Source organism: Artemia sp. Qi Xiang Cuo, chromosome 19, assembly GCF_049724085.1.
Source record: "Artemia sp. Qi Xiang Cuo chromosome 19, ASM4972408v1, whole genome shotgun sequence".
Taxonomy (NCBI): domain Eukaryota; kingdom Metazoa; phylum Arthropoda; class Branchiopoda; order Anostraca; family Artemiidae; genus Artemia; species Artemia sp. Qi Xiang Cuo.
In genome coordinates, this window is record NC_142812.1 from 7,590,360 (window position 1) to 7,606,136 (window position 15,777).

General features: G+C 34.4%; 1 pseudogene across 1 annotated transcript in view; it reads right to left on the reverse strand.

The window, feature by feature from the left end:
* Positions 1-10,570: 10,570 nt before the first annotated feature.
* The window catches only part of LOC148940447 (uncharacterized), a 35,954-nt pseudogene continuing 30,747 nt past the window's right edge, over positions 10,571-15,777 (reverse strand). The window contains exon 5 of the transcript XR_016143345.1: positions 10,571-14,781. The product of XR_016143345.1 is annotated as an uncharacterized LOC148940447 (transcript). The remainder of the gene's footprint in view (positions 14,782-15,777) is intronic.

Here is a 15,777-nt window from a genome sequence, read left to right on the forward strand (position 1 = left end):
GGAGTGACCCTTTTCACCACCAAACCGAATTTGCTGGAGGTAAGTCGAAACTTACATGCACGGAACCACGTTTCACTTTCAGCCTGTGCGAGAATTTTTTTCAATATCTTTGGCTTCTGATGCTGACACTCTTAAGGAGTCTATCACTTGCTGCTGTTTTGGATCAGGATTTGTCAACATGTAACTACCTGTACGCCCATACACAGGAAAATCAGGAAACTCAGCAGCCTTGAACAACGCACTGGTTATAACACTGAGATTGGTTATAATATTACAAGTAGTATCATCTACATGTAAATGGTTGGTCAATGTTGAGAGTACTGGGCAATCCAATAATCTATTCTGACCAAGGTTGGTCTGGAAATATTCTCCTCTTTCAATGGCGTCTTTCAAAAGATCTGTAAGAAAATAGTTTTTTAAAGGTCTACTTAACACAAAAATACAAGTTTTAGCATGCCTTGGACTTCAAACTTAAAGTGCTTGCATCAATCTGGAAATGAGAGAGCCAGCAGCGTAGCCGGGATTTCGTTTGGGGGGGGGGGTGTGTCAGTCTACATAATATAGTAGTCAAGAAAGCAAAAAATGGCATTAATTGGAGTGACGGATCCAGGATTTACGATGAAAGGAGGGGGGGAAGAAGTAAACAGTACTTCCTTGTCTTGAGCAATTTTAATTATAGGCAAGGTCATCCTAATTCCTTTGGACCTTAGGAAGGGACGACGAAAATGTGCGGACTAAGTCAAATCTGTGCAGAAAATTTTGAGGTTTGAAGTGGTAAATATATCTATTTTGGGCGAGAAGATGGTTTGAAAGCAATGGTTCCTATCGCAAAGCAGCGGAAATTTTAGAACTATGTATAACTAAAAAGTGTACTATTCCATATATTTACTTCTTTTAAACCTATCTTAGAAGATTAAATTATCTTGGAACTAGTGTTGTGCAAAGAATCTAAGTTTTAAGAAAATGTCTAGTAAGAAATGTCATTTTCTATTTTTTTTCTGCTCATAATGAAGTTGGTGAATAGTCAAGGATAGAAAAGTATTTTCTGGCATGAAGCACTACATTTTTGGACTTACCACTAAAGCGTGCATTTTTTTTTTCTATGAACAAGTAATTACTCTTTGGCTCCTTAATGCCTCCCGCCTACAGGACCTAATCTTCTGTACCAACCATACTATTTTGATGACCATTGGATGGTGAAGATTGCTAATGAATTGTCCTGTCAGTGCCAAAAAGCTTAATTTTTGTGTTAAAAATGCATTTTCAAGTCTCTATTACAAAACCAATAAAAGAAAAATTCCTCTGGTGCAATGTACCAACCCATCCTTAGTTACGCAACTGATGATAAGTTCCAGGGTTTTCGAAAAGTCTGGAATAAGCAATTTAAGGCATTACAAGAACACCATTGCCCCCTTTGGACTGGGAAAATTTCCAATTTTATGGCATTTATGACAAACTTTACCAGATTTCAGAGGGAGGGTGATCCCCCCCCTATCCCCCTATCCCCATCCCCCCCTAATATCTGCTTCGGCCTGCTTTAAGCACAAAAGCAATGTAAAACCATGAGTAAACATGTACAACAACCTCTTTGGCGTTTTGTAAACTTGTTATCTGGTGTATTAGTACTTGGCATTTGTCATGGTAGTCCTGAAGCAAAACTTCTGAAGATGCAAGTCACAACAGCAACTCACAGCATGCTTCACGCATGGAACAGGTCAGCTACTGCATTCCCCAGTTCAAAGCCCAGAAAGCTGCCCAAAGGAAGAGCAGAGAAATACAAAGAAAAAGGTTTTTCTCATCATCAAAATGTTCACATGAGAGCCATCTCAGGATCCTAAGTCCAGGTACAGCTTACATTTGAAGATATAATTTTTGAACATAAGTTATTGTTTCTGAGAGTAAAATAAAATTGCTTTAGTGAATCAGATTTACCTTTATAAAAAGCCATTAACAAAAAAAAACAAAGATTATGTAACAGAAACTCTGTCCTACCTGAAAATGAAGACACAGTTGGGCTAAGGGAAAACCTAAGTTACACAACTTGTAATCTCAGACTGAGACAATCATCTTTACTGACCCATGGGTCATACAGCTGAATTGTGTTTTGAGTTGACGGTCATCCTTCTTAAACTTGGCAAATGTCAATGTCCATCACTGTCCACTGTTCCATCAATGTGATGTCCATCACATCACTGTTCCATCAATGTCCCTTTTGTGGCTCAAGATCCCGCTTTCTCATGTAATTCCACTGTTGAGGCATCTTGATGCAGCTCAGGGAGGCGGGGATTTCTTTTACTTCAGACTGAGCATCAAGCTGATAATTTTCAAGAGCAACACCTGGTGCTTGCAAAAACACTTCCAGCAATGCCTGAACAAGCACTGTTGATAATCTGACTGTCACATGAAAGATAGACTTTGATTGAATGTGGCTTGTCCCTCTTTTTAAAACTGCGATAGCAACTCCCTTTTATCACTAACCCTTTATTTCCAAAAAGTCCTTCCACTTCTAAAATATGCACGGTTTACAGGTTAATATATTGCTCCACCAAAAAGCTGTAGCTTCTCTTGAGTTGCTAGCTGGCTGAATTTGAAGCTTGGTAATAATCTTCAATAAGATTATATGAGATAAGTGGGACAACATCAAGATCTCTGCACTACTGGCCCTAAAAAATATGAGAAACTTAGAATTGACAAATTTTGTTCTGATATTTTCTTCAAATAGACATAGGTCTAGGCCTAACCAGTTAAACTGAGGAGATTTGAGCATGGTTTTTGGGTATGAAATGACTTTATAAAGTTCTGAGTGTGTTGGAAGAGTAAAACTACTATGGGCTGCTTTAAATCAGTGGTTGAGGGGGGGGGGGCACCACCACCCTACTAATAAAAAAAAAACTGAATTGGACAGGGATTTAAAAAATTTGGAAAATTAAGGGGGGCCCGGCCCCTGACCCCCCCTAAACATGCCACTACTTTAAATTATGTTTTTAGGAACTCTGGGATGCTTTTGTGTGACAGACATACAGCAAACTTTTTTTGGAGATCTGAGATCAGACACCAGAGGCCAGAGTGCTAAAAATACAAATTTATACTCTTGTGTTTGGTGTAGCCTGAGGAAAAGTTAGAAAAAATGCAGCTATCCTGCTGCTGAAGGAAAAGTAGAAGAAAAACAGATTAGGATCAAGGTCCATTTTAAGGAGAGGAAGAGGACTATTACCATGTGCTGAATTGCTGGGAATGGACTTAAATCTCCCTGATAGCTGACCAAAACCAGGGCCAGAACTAGGGGGCAAAGGGGGCAGCTGCCCTTGGCGCTGAGTTGTGGGGGCACCAAAGGTGTCCCTTGCAACCCTCCGAAGTTAATTAATGTATCCAAAAAACATATTTTGATTCTGTTCTAGGGACAGAAACTGAGGGAGAGGGATCCTGAGCTCCTCAAAACCTCAAATGGCAACCTTCTCAGCTAGGTCAACTCATAAATTCTCAGTCACAACACAAACATAACTGAATTTTTCATTAATATGTGCTCACTCTGCAAAACTCACTTGTACTTTTCATTGGATCCAATATGTTCATGGAATAAAAATCAATTCTGGTAATCGATTAATCAAATTTAATTTCACATTGAATTCATTAAATAAAATTAACTCAATTAATTGAATAATTAATTTGAATTCAGTTTCAAAATCAATTCCAAATAGCTTATATTCAAAGGGGCAGGGGCATCACCAAGGAGAGGGGCATAATATTTATTTTAAAATTATTTGCTTTCCTACAAAGAAATCTGAGATGCAAATGAAAAAAAATACCCATTTTAGTAGAAAGTTAGAAAATTTTCCAGTACTTTGCACCAGAAAATACCATTTCAGACCATCCAATTATTTTATCTGCTGGCAAATAAGCAAGAAAACAAACTGACAATATCCTTGAACTAAATTTATAAAATTTGATCCTTTGCAGCAAACTATTAGTTAATGATTATTATATTTGGATTCAGCATGAAATTCTAAATGGAGATGTAGGTCTATTTCTTAGCTATCTCAATATTCCATGAATGGAAAAATTTACCAAAATGTTACAACACGATGCCTGTGCAGTTGGAACACAAAATATTAACCTGGCTGGACAGAGAGGAATTTCTAGAAGGGCACTGACCCCAAAACCATCCAATTATCATCACCTTTGTAGCAGAATCTAGCCTAAGTTTTCTTGGTACTGATTCACAATGTTAATTTCTAAGGGTCAAATTTTTCTAAAAAACTGGAAAGTCAACCTAGATTCTCAGGTCATAAACATATTGGTATTATTGTAGAGACTATGGCAAATCTTTCTGTGTCACTTCTGTTAAGTTTTTTGCCTTTTTTGGCACCTAAATAATTGTTTGTAATTTTCAAGTTGGAGTCCATGATTGGCTGGGCAAAGATATAGCTTATTACAGACTAAACCTACCCAAGCTAAAGAAAAATCAATCCAGAATGCAGATGATGTACAGCCTTTCTATTAACAAGATTATCAACAAAATTAACTCACCAGTGCCTTCTGAATTTCAGGAAATTCGATGATAAGTTCCATGTTTGCACAACAAACCTGCCAACAATATGGCCGATTTTCGCGCAGCGTTGCAATTCAGGCGGAAAAACGAATAAGGTCTAAACCATTTGTTCGGAAGAACAAATTTTAGCACCGGTCGTGCAATAGGCTATAGCCAGGGGGGATTGCGCCAATCAGTACCTTATGATGCATATATATATATATATATATATATATATATATATATATATATATATATATATATATATATATATATATATATATATATATATATATATATATATATATATATATATATATATATATATATATATATTTATATATATATATATATATATATATATATATATATATATATATATATATATATATATATATATATATATATATATATATATATATATATATATATATATATATATATATATATATATATATATATAATAATAATAATAAATAATTTGAGATTGTTTAACCAGTGATCAGAAGGAGTTGGTATGTTTGTGACAAACCTCAACTGGAAAAGATTCTTATCATTATCTTTTTGGTTTTAATCTGTTGTTTTAAATTTGTATGTAATTGTTTTGGTTATATTCCTCAAAAGCCAGGTTTTCCTACTTGGCTGTGGAGTTAATCACAAGATTAGTCTAAGCTCTAAATCTTACTTTATCAAAAGTTTGCAAATAAGCCTTTTTTTTGTAAAATTAACTTTTATTAAGGCCAGTGAGGTTAAGCTCTTAAATTACTTTTTGTTATGGAGGACTGGAGAAGCCTATGTTGGGTACTTATTTTGTATTAGCCTATGTTAAAGTATTGGTATCTGAGGCAAATGAAAATAGTAGCACAGCTGGGTAGATGAAACTATCAGGAACTACCTCTTTGTTTGCAGTATGAAAATCAAACACTGAAATTGTAAGAGTTTCAGTCAATTTCTTTTCAATTAAACAATTGTTCCAGATACAGCCTTACAGTCATTATTCCAAAAAGTGTGAGCCACAACTCTTTCATGGGACCATAAACTACTTATCCCTTGGTATTCTAGGCTATACAAATAACTTGGCTGGAAGTATGATAGCAGTGTAGGTTTACAGCTCTTCCAAAGGAATCTTGCCTTGGGGTCATTATAACAACAAATGTGAGCCACAACTCTTTAGTGAGACCAAAGGACTATGTATCCCTAGCTATTCTAGGTTATACAGATAACTTGGCAGTAAATATGGTACAAGTGTAGCATTAGAGTTGTCTTAAAAGAAACATGCCTTATGGTCATTGTTGCAACAAGCATAAGCCACAACTCTTTGACAGGAACATGGACTAAGCTATATATCTGTTGCTATTCTAGGCTAAACAAATAACTTAGCAGTAAATATGTTATCGCTGTAGTTGTAAAGCTTCTAAAGGGAAAGTGTTAGATAAATTGAACTAGTAGCCTATATTTTATCTAGGGCCTACTAAATACATTATGGGTGGGCTATGATTCTAGTTTTTATATTTAGAAAATCATTCTTTATATATAAAAAGAAATAAAAAAGAATATTTTAATCTCGTTTTTTATGTAGAATACATGTATACATTAATAGTAGATAACTTAAGATTTTTTAACTAGTCATCAGAAAGAGTTGAATGGTGGGTTATAGAAATCAACTGGAAAGGAATTGTATTGTTATCTTTTTGATTGTAATCTATTGTTTTTTACATTTGCATGTAGTTGTAAACTTGATATTTTTTCAATTTTTAATTTCAAGTTATATAATTTGTGTGTGTTTTTTTTTGTTGCAGTCAAATACTGGAAAGGGGGCATATCTATTTGGCCTCTATACTTGAGAGCAAAATTGACCTGTGTGTAGAACAGTCAAACTATTTGTTAATTTCACCTAACAAATAGTACCAACTGGTACTTAAACAAACACCATAAATCAGATGCATCTGCCAAAAAAAATGTTGTTGAATTTGAGGGTTTTTGTAAATTAATATTTTGTTCTATCAAAAAGTCACTTTATAATAGTCTACTTACTCACTCATGCTGTCATACAGGCTAAATCCCTGTTGCTTAAAAAGGATTGTATATTCACAGAAAAGTTTACAGTTGAATAAATTTTAAAATTATAGATTGGATTTGGTTTTTGTATGGTTTATTTTTCCTTTACTTTTGTATTACGTTCAGTTTAACCTGTCAAATTAATTCAAAAAAATTAATTTAGTACATGTTACTATTGTCTTGATCCAAGGTCACAGTTACACTTTTTTGCTCAAGTGTTTTTTTTTTCGTTTTTTTTACTGCATGCCTGTTCTAAAATAGCTTATGTTTCATACATTGTAATTTCAATTTCTTGCCATGACTATCCCTCTGAAAATCTTTTCCATAGTATTCTGTGAAATCTTGGCTATGATGATTGTCATCAGGATTATTGTAACCACCGGTTCAGCATAGGCACCATACTAAGTTTCCTCATTTAGTTTAATGAGGATTTATTCTCTTTCAGATGCTGACATGTCTGGAGACAAATTTATTGTGAGCCAGTCAAACTACTCAGCCTATGGTATCAGTGAAGAGCAGTTTCTCAGTATTTTTTATCATGGTTCTGAAGAAAGTCCAGGAGGTACCAGTACGCTTAGACTGTGGTGCAACTCAAAGGACCCTGATCAGCAAGCAAGAGACAATCAAGCAAAACTTGCCTTATTTGAAATATTGGCAACTGATGCCATTAAGGCAAAATTAAAAAGTAAATTAATAAAAGAAAATGGTGTGGGCAAAAGTGGCAAACAATCTGAGACTGAGGGGATTTGAAGTTATGGAAGGGGAGGAGGGGACAAATAAAGTATGGGCACAAGCTCGGTTCCTGGAGCACATCTATAAATGGTATATTGATTCCTGCAAAACACAGGATCAGAATATAAAAAGCCTCCAAGGTTTTTGAAGAGATGGATAAATTATGGGGGGACAAACACAATATCAATCCCCCCAAAATATATGATTCTATTGTGAGTCCTAATGTTGAACTTGGAACTTCTAGTACTGGGAGTGATAATCAACCTACAACATTGCAAAATTTGAGCACCAGTGTGAGTGAAAATGATGTTACAGGAAAAGAAGCTCAACCTGGAACATCACAAAATTTGAACACCAGTATCATAAGTGAAAGCAATGTTACAGGAAATGAAGCAACTTGTAGTTCGAAAAAAAAGAAAACAAAACCACCAAATTGATGAATTTTTAAAAGAGATGAGACTGTTCAGGCAGTCTCTTGAAAATACACAGATTAAAAAAGAGCAGGAAAGACAGAGAAGACATGAGGAAAAAATGAAAAAAAAGATGAACTCATTAAAACAAAAAGACGAAAAAAAAAGAAAGAGAGAGAGAGAGGAGTGAAGGTGAATAAAGTTTCTATTTTGCCTTCTAAATCGTTTAACTGTTTATTTTTCTTTTGGTTGTTTATATTTTTATAGTTTTGATGTTTTCTTGTGTTTATATCTGAAACTTGTTTTATAGTATTTCTTAGTATATTTATTTTATGACAATGCACCTTGATTTTGTTCAATTTCAAGTATTCCTAAAACAATAAGAATGCTCTTCTTTTAAGTTTGAATTGTTGGGAAAGCAGGCTTGAGCATGCAGCACTTTTGACCAATTCTTCCTCAAATATCATGATTTGTACAATATTTTTCATATTTGGCTTAAGTAAAATCTTGTGCACTTGCAATTTACCAGGTGAACTAAAGAGTCCATCATATAGTCAGCAATGCCAGCCTTTGCCTTCCAATTTCAACTAAGATTGTTGAGATTTTTGTTACTTTTGAGGTTTTACAACTTTTATTGATCAAATAATTGTTTATCACAGTACAATAACATTATAAATGCATAAAACTATCCTATCATATCAATATAATTTAGTTGTTTTGCTTGACCATCATTTGTATGTAAAACATCAGACGAGTTTGTAGGAGGATGTTCTTCCTCTAAATCCTGTAAATTTCGCTCTTCTTCATTTTCAATTACATTGTCACTTTGCCATACACAAAAGTTGTGCAAGCAACATGCAGTTACGACTATACTAATTGCTCAAGGTACCTTACTGTGTATAAATCTCAATCTTCGCCAAATATTGAGTAGATAACCAAATGCGTTTTTAATTACTACCCTAGTTTTTGAGAGCTTCTTATTAAATCTTTGTCTTTTTTCATCAATAAGTTCGGTTTCTTTTAATGCTGGTATTAACCTTGTAAGTGCATGGAATGCACTATCACCAATAATGTGATAATCAGCACTAGTAAATAGAGTTAAATTTGCCTGGGATGCTTGGTGGTAGAGACCCGAATTTCTCAGTACTCTACTATCATGTGCACTACCAGGAAACCCCACATGAATGAATGAACATTCTCTATTCAGAAGACATACGGCAAGAAGCACAATAGAATGAAACATTTTTCTATTTAGATATGTAGCTTGTTGCTCAGATGGTGCTACTATTCTTATATGGCAGCCGTGAATGGCACCAAGGACTCCCGGGAAACCACTGCAATCAGCAAATTTTCTAGTTACTGTATTTAGACTTAATGTATTTGGCCATTTAATGAACTGGTCTGATTTTCTCTCTATATGAGAACAAACCCTCCCAACAACAGCCCAGACACATTTTATTGAGCGATTAAATTTATCTCCAATCTGTCTGAGGGTACAAGCTTGGTTAGCCATATACCACAGAGTAATATATAGCATTTCACGTTTCTGAATAGGCACATTACTACCACAATAGTCTGATTCAGGCAGATAAATAAAGTCTAGTAGCTTTTCGAATAAATCTGGGTTCATTCTAAAGTGCTTTTTAAAGTCTGTATCTGAATGCTTTGCGATCACGTCTTTGATGTAATTTTCTTGCCTCAAATGAATTTCACGGTTTAAGCTAGAAAAAGCAGCCACTGTCACCTGTGAGTACTCTTCCATGACTACATCTGAGTGAAACATTTAAGAGGAAGAAAGAAGCTCTTCTAGAACACATCTCATCACTGAGTCAGTTGTACCTGCCATTTTGCCTGTAAGGAGCGTTTTGTAAGTTTTAATAACTTTTCAGTAAGTTTTAATTGTAAGTAAGAGAAATTACTTAAATAGCACTGTTTTCACCGGAAAAAGTTCTTTTCACGTAAAATAACGCCCCCCCCTTCCAGGAAAATTAATCCCAAACAATTCCATTCTAAAGAAAAATTCCACTCAGAAAATTTCTTGTGGACGATCTTGGGTGAGAAATTGTTCTTAGCTAACTTTCATTTGAAAAAGACTAATTTGTGATTGTTTGAACATCATACCGGTAATCCCCTCTCAGTGGAAAAGGTTTCTATACCCCCCCCCCCCTAGTAGAGTGCCTCCCGCAGTAAGTTCCCTCTGGAAAATATATCCCATGGAAATTCTCCAAAAGCATAATGTTTTCCCCAAAAGCGTAGTTACTTTACTTTTCAACAATGCTAAACAAAATGAATGTCTCAAAATTTTGAAAATTATAATCGATCGACTTCGAGGGAAAAAGAGGGGGAGAGGGGGGTAATTTGCCCTCCAATCCTTTTGATCACTTAAAAAAGGCATTAGAACTTTTTCTTTCCGTTCAAATAAGTCCTTTCCTGGTATTCTATGACTATTTTTTCGATACGACCACCTCTGGGAAAAAGAAACAAAGAAACACGCATTCTTGATTCTTTTTCTGGCAAAAATACAAAATTCCATAGTTTTCTAGATGGGAACTTTGAAACTTCTACAAGAGGGTTCTCGGATACGCTGAATTTGATGGTGTAATTCTCTTTAGATTAGTTGACTTCTAAGGGGTGTTTTCTCTCTTTTCGACAATCAGGCAAAACTAAAGTTAATGTATCTTACATATATGGCATCGCATAACAGCCCAAATCTTTTGCTATATCTTTTAATATCATTGTTTTTTTAGAGTTTCGGTTTAGAGTTCGCATGCTTATTATTATTACCCCCCCCCCCCAAGGGTGATCGTATTGACCCAGTTATCCTAGAAGATTCAGAGAGGGCTCATTTGATGGGAAAAAAAAGTTCTAGTACCCTTTTTAAGTGACCAACAATATCGTCGGGCAGCTAGCCACTCTCCCACACCAATTATTTCCCAAATTTTTCTGATCAAAATTTTGAAATAGCGATTTTGTCGAATATAGACGAAAAATCCAATAACTAGATCTTTGAGGATGACTTGATCTCCCACAGCCCAAAAATATCTTGATCAGAATTTTCGTTTGAATTTCCCGCCCAATATCGTGTTCCGCGAATTGTTAGCTAACAATTTCGGTTAGCTAACAATTCTGTTTCCGCCGTCCAAACTAATTTTTGTTAGCTAACATTGTTAGCTGACAACTGGACGGCGGAAAACCCCTTTTTTCTAGCATGAAAACGGACGAAATTTCCGCAAGGATTACCGCAATGTGTAAACAAACCCTGTATGTTGAATAGCTGACATTCCGCGTTAATATTATCAATACAACCACAGTAAATATTGAAACCTCTCACCTTAAGCAAAATAAGTCTCCTGTATTCCAACAAGTAAATATGTAAGGAAAAGCGCAAAACATAATTCATTAAGAAGTAATGAAAGCCATTATAATGAAATAACCAGATTATAAATCATACAGGGTGAACCATCCTGCTTCAGACAACTAGATATCAGTGCCTCAGATTTTGATTTTTAAGCTCCCAACAGAAGATTCTAACTAAGCTACTGAAAAAGAAGTGCTGTTAACCTTCGGAGGCAAACTATTCTAAATTCTAAAATTACTCCAAATAATCCTCATCCCCATAGTTCACTGAGATCGATTGTTTAAATTGGCAATGCAATTCCTTTGAAAATTTTAATTTCTAATACTTTTTTTGCAGTTTTATAACATTTGTAGTTCCCGTGGAACATTCCACTCTTTCCAATCACGTAAACTTTCAAATTTGGCCATATCAATTACCTTCCTAGCATTGTTTACCATCAATTTCCCATGTACATTCTCTGATTCTTTGGGTAAGAAAATTCAGTATATGTTATTCATATGTGAAGTACTACTAGATTTTGCCCAGGCCTTTGAAATTTTGAATCAACTAACATGTTTTTTTTTGTATGGCTATTTACGCACTCCAAAACACGCTTTTTCAAAATGATATACTAATCTTTTTCTTCAGAAACACAGGTTTGAATCACTGTCGTGCCTATTATAGTTTGAAAGGGGGTCAGACGCCGAAGAAAGTATACTTGAGAATGCCGCAACCTTTGTCATAAGTTGGAAGAGGCTTAAAGTATTACTGAGACATATATTCTTAATGAGAATACCTAGAGATAACAACTACTTGTAAAGCCTAAAAAAATATCCCAGATAGAAATCAGGCTTAGAATTGCTCCAAGTTGATATAGTAGCACATCAGTAGCACAAGCAGGCAACTCCACGACAGACTGTAAATACTAAAAATCTTTCAGCTCTTGTTGTTACTTCACACTTTCCGAAATGTTTTTATAGATGTCATGTGTAAATTGCAAGACGTTAGATAGAATTTTTTTTTGCAAGCAGCAGACGATCGAAGAGGAAACGAATGGCAGACCCAACCAAATTTGAAAAGCCAGGGTAATTGATCCATAATTAAACTAGCCACGCCCTCTATTAATTAACCTTATATTGGCGTTATCAGAAGAAAAGCCAATTACATTTGAGTAAAGAATACATTTCGCACTACGTTTCTAATTCACACCTCTTGAAGCGTAAGCTTCAAAAGAACAAACAAATCTTCTTTTAGTTTGTCTCAGTCGAAGTAAAATGACGACAGATAGCCATTAAAATCGAGTTCTAGTTCTGTCACATCTATCATCTACTAAAACTGAGAATTTCACTGTCTATGGAGGGCAAATGACTTTCCTAGAAATAGTCGCTACCATGATTAGTCACAAGGTCAAGCAGTTACAGTTGTATTCACAAGCAGCAGTAGCAGCAGCACCAGACGCAGAATTAGTAGTTTTAGTAAGCTCAAAAATTTCAACTTATTATCATCCGCCGTTCCTGGGATATTTCTGATACGTCCTTTTGACAACCTGTGTGCATATGTGTTCTGAGATAGTTCAACATCCCAATACCCATTCCCAGACAGTTTTATCCCAGTATCCTTAACCATTCCAAATGTTGCAGACAAGCCTTACTCACCGTCCTGGATACATATCATTGCTTTTGACTTATTAATTTTAAGAAAACCAAAGTTTTTCTGATGTAAGTAAAGAGCAAAGTTGAAAATTAAAACGATCAAAACTACTGCTTCGCAGTTTATCCAAGATATTTTTTAAAAGTTATTTCAAACCAATTGGCTCGTGATTTTCCTCATATTTGTAGAATCCCGAAAAAAAAAACAGTTCAAAAAACACACAACCAGCCAAACAAAGCAGGAAGAAAAGCAAGAAAAACCTTAAATAGCCCGCACAAAATAAATGAATAGTTCTTAAAGCTCTCAATAGTATTTTACCAGCCATGAAATCAACACGTTTCACAACACTATTTTAACTCAATAAAAAAACACAAGAAAGCTAAGGTCTCAGTATAACGCTAGTTTTTAAGAATCCTTCAAATATAGGGAAATCCTCTTGGACATAGAGAAATGCCCATACTTAATGAACCTATATACCAACTAAAACTGTTTTGATCAATTCTTGGACCGTGTAATGCAAAACTTAATTTTTTTTGCGTTAAGATCTCCTTGGTACAGTAGGGCCTCGTAGTTTTATGTTTTAAGTGGTTCTCACTACAGTGATTCAAGAAAACATATTAAATACACTAATTCGAGTACATTAAAAAACATGTTCTCAGCAGATTCATCTACGTTAAGGAACATGCAATACTTTTTTTATTTTACATAGAACTGAAATTTATACTTTTGGTTAGTTTCAAAGTAAACCGAAAGTAGTCAACAAAACACAAAATAAACACTGAAAATGTATAAAATAGACTCGTACAACTAATCCTTGAGCTTTTTCACCATAAAATAAATTACAGCTTGAAGTAAAAGGTTCCTCACATATAGATATCATATTCCATCGGTTTTTAACACGTATAAATTTTCTTGGAGGTTGAAGTAAATGTTCCTTACATTTATGACATTCGAAAGGTTTTTCTCTAAAATAAAATTAATTATGATAAGCGTGAGTGGATTTTGAATGGAATGCTTCCTCATGTTTAACGCATTAGTAAGATTTTTCTCCAACATGAGTGTTTTGATGTATAGACAAACTGGAACTTGAAACAAAACTTTTCTTACATCTATCACATTGGAAAGGTTTTTCTCCAGTATGAGTTCTTTGATGAGCTGATAGTGCGCATTTCTGACTGAATGCTTTCTCACATATATCACATTAGAAAGGTTTTTCTCCAGTATGAGTTCTTCGATTTGTATTTAAATCGAAACTTGAAACAAAACTTTTCTTACGTATATCACATTGGAAAGGTTTTTCTTCAGTGTGAGTTCTTTGATGTGTATTTAAATTGAAACTTGAACTAAAACTTTCTTACATATGTCACATTCCAAAGGTTTTTCTCCAGTATGAGATCTTCGATGAACTGATAGTGTGTATTTCTGACTGAATGCTTTCTCACATACATCGCATTTGAAAGGTTTTTCTCCAGTATGAGTTCTTTGATGAGCTGATAGTGTGCATTTCTGACTGAATGCTTTCTCACATATATCACATTTAAAAGGTTTTTCTCCAGTATGAGCTCTTTGATGTGTATTTAAATGGGAACTTTTATTAAAACATTTCTTACATACATCACACTCGAAAGGTTTTTCTCCAGTATGAGTTATTCGATGAGCTGATAGTGTGCATTTCTGACAGAATACTTTCTCACATGTATCGCATTTGAAAGGTTTTTCTCCAGTATGGGTTCTTTGATGTTTATTTAAATCAGAACTAGAAGTAAAACATTTCTTACATACATCACACTCGAAAGGTTTTTCTCCAGTATGAGTTCTTCGATGAAGTGATAGGGAATATTTATGGCTGAATGTTTTCTCACATACATCACACTTGAAAGATTTTTCTTCACCATGAAAATTCTCATGTTTTGCTACATTATCTTCAGCAAATACACTAATGTTACTTAATATCTCACGTTGATAATTCAAATTCATTGCTGTTTTTTGACATATTCTCGTCAGACCAGGCAGGCTAGATGTTCCGCATTCCACATGATTCCACATTATATCGTTGTCAAAGAACGCTGCAACAGGGAGAACTAAAACAATGTAAAATCTACCCAAATTAATCACCCCGCTTTTAACATTTTTTCCTTCACACAAATATATAAATTAATTTCAATGGCTCTTCTCTAGGTAGTTAGTTTATAACAGTAAACATGAAATGCTACTCTAATTCCGCTACGAATTCTTTATTCCTTTGATACTGGATAAGGAGCCGAAGTATTTTCGTAATTGTTCTTTACGCTAAATTTTGACTTTAGTTCTAATTTTCCAAGAATTACTCTTGAAACCCAAAACTAATGTTGTAAAATTACCGTAAAATAAAAACTTGGTAAGTAAAATTGGTAAAATAAGGTAAAATTGGTAAAAATAAGGTAAATTTGTTAAAATAAGGTACTCCCTAGGAAATACAGGGTAAAATTAGCGTTTTAGAGATGTCCTGTAGCTATAAGACTAGTGGAGCATTTATTTTTAAGCATTACTTACAGCTTTTAATGAAATTTTTTAACTATTCTGATTTTCCTGGGCTTAAAAAAGGTAATGCCCCTTTATCCAGAGTTTCATCAATTTAATTAACTGTCTAGTTTAACCCTTCGGTAATCGTGTGTCTAGGGTAATACCTCAGCAATTGGACATTGCCTGATTCCGGACATCCATTTTCTAAAAAATAAATAAATAAATATATCAAATTTACCATTATTTGGGAGTATAAGCATATTAGTTATTTCTTTAGATTTAAACTAAGAAATGTTACCCTAACAGCTTTGTATATTAAAACAGCCGTATTCAGCCACATTTTTCGTATCATATACATGTTATTTGTTATTTATTTATAAAAGTACCGAACAGCATTAAAAAAGAGGTTCGTAACACTTAGATGATTTGTATTAACTATACACTGAACCATAATAAGAAGAAAATTGAGTCAATTTCACAGTAATTAAGACTGTCTTTAACAGGATTTGATTGCAAATCTAGCTCGTCTCCTTCAGACTTAGATTCTGATTCAGGTGACC